Genomic DNA, 2,210 nt, shown 5'->3' on the forward strand with positions numbered 1-2,210 from the left:
GCGTGTAGCCGTGTAGCGAGCGCAGTAGTGGCCGGTGAAGGGGGCGCGCGTGTGCCGGCATGCCCCGAGAGCGAGAGCCGGAGAGAGCAGTGTGCCTCCGTCATTGGCGAGAGCCAGCAGGCCCGCGGGCAGCACACAAAGCATAAAGTCATGGATCATTGGGCAAGGGCGGCGAGTGATGCAGAGCATACATAGAGTGCCGTGCAGTGGCAGACATAAGCCGCGTAGAACGTAGGCGCGGAGCAGAGGCCGGAGGATGTCAGAGAGTGTGGCCGGCGAGGGGTGCACCTCTGCGGGCATGCCTCCGACGTCTAGCCCCCGTTGGTCACGGGGGTTCAGCCAAGCACGCGCCGCCGGCCCCGCAGAGCTGGTTCTCGCCTGGAGTGCGAGCCTTGCCCCGTGCATGGACTTCCGAAGTGATGACGTCAGCGGGAGCAGCCGCTCGGCCGTATCCGGCGGCATGTCACTGTTCCCCGGCCAGACTTGGCGGCAAGTCCCGGGGACGAACAAGCCCATGGAAGTAGGGGCTCAGCGGGAGCAGCCAGTTGGCCTATCCGGCCACATGTCACTGTCCCCCGGCCAGACTTGGCGGCAAGTCCCGGGGAGGAACAAGCCCATGGAAGTAGGAGCTCCGACTTCCAAAGTGATGACGTCAGCGGGAGCAGCCGCTCGGCCGTATCCGGCGGCATGTCACTGTTCCCCGGCCAGACTTGGCGGCAAGTCCCGGGGACGAACAAGCCCATGGAAGTAGGGGCTCAGCGGGAGCAGCCAGTTGGCCTATCCGGCCACATGTCACTGTCCCCCGGCCAGACTTGGCGGCAAGTCCCGGGGAGGAACAAGCCCATGGAAGTAGGAGCTCCGACTTCCAAAGTGATGACGTCAGCGGGAGCAGCCGCTCGGCCGTATCCGGCGGCATGTCACTGTTCCCCGGCCAGACTTGGCGGCAAGTCCCGGGGACGAACAAGCCCATGGAAGTAGGGGCTCAGCGGGAGCAGCCAGTTGGCCTATCCGGCCACATGTCACTGTCCCCCGGCCAGACTTGGCGGCAAGTCCCGGGGAGGAACAAGCCCATGGAAGTAGGAGCTCCGACTTCCAAAGTGATGACGTCAGCGGGAGCAGCCGCTCGGCCGTATCCGGCGGCATGTCACTGTTCCCCGGCCAGACTTGGCGGCAAGTCCCGGGGACGAACAAGCCCATGGAAGTAGGGGCTCAGCGGGAGCAGCCAGTTGGCCTATCCGGCCACATGTCACTGTCCCCCGGCCAGACTTGGCGGCAAGTCCCGGGGAGGAACAAGCCCATGGAAGTAGGAGCTCCGACTTCCAAAGTGATGACGTCAGCGGGAGCAGCCGCTCGGCCGTATCCGGCGGCATGTCACTGTTCCCCGGCCAGACTTGGCGGCAAGTCCCGGGGACGAACAAGCCCATGGAAGTAGGGGCTCAGCGGGAGCAGCCAGTTGGCCTATCCGGCCACATGTCACTGTCCCCCGGCCAGACTTGGCGGCAAGTCCCGGGGAGGAACAAGCCCATGGAAGTAGGAGCTCCTACTTCCAAAGCGATGACGTCAGCGGGAGCAGCCGCTCGGCCGTATCCGGCGGCATGTCACTGTTCCCCGGCCAGACTTGGCGGCAAGTCCCGGGGGACGAACAAGCCCATGGAAGTAGGGGCTCAGCGGGAGCAGCCAGTTGGCCTATCCGGCCACATGTCACTGTCCCCCGGCCAGACTTGGCGGCAAGTCCCGGGGAGGAACAAGCCCATGGAAGTAGGAGCTCCTACTTCCAAAGCGATGACGTCAGCGGGAGAAGCCGCTCGGCCTATCCGGCCACATGTCACCGTCCCCCGGCCACACTTGGCTATAGGTCCCGGGGAGGAATAATGCCCATGGAAGTAGGAGCTCCTACTTCCAAAGGGGCAAGTCAGCGGGAGCAGCCACTTGGCCTATTCGGCCAAGTTTCACTGTTCCCCGGCCACACTTGGCTGTAGGTCCCGGAGAGGAATAATGCCCATGGAAGTAAGAGCTCCTACCTCCAAAGGGGCAAGTCAGCGGGAGAAGCCACTTGGCCTATCCGGCCACATGTCACTGTCCCCCGGCCAAGCTTGGCTGTAGGTCCCGGGGAGGAATAATGCCCATGGAAGTAGGAGCTCCTACTTCCAAAGGGGCAAGTCAGCGGAAGAAGCCACTAGTTCTATCCGGCCAAGAGTCACTGTTCCCCG

Source organism: Engystomops pustulosus, unplaced genomic scaffold (assembly GCF_040894005.1).
Source record: "Engystomops pustulosus unplaced genomic scaffold, aEngPut4.maternal MAT_SCAFFOLD_696, whole genome shotgun sequence".
NCBI lineage: Eukaryota > Metazoa > Chordata > Amphibia > Anura > Leptodactylidae > Engystomops > Engystomops pustulosus.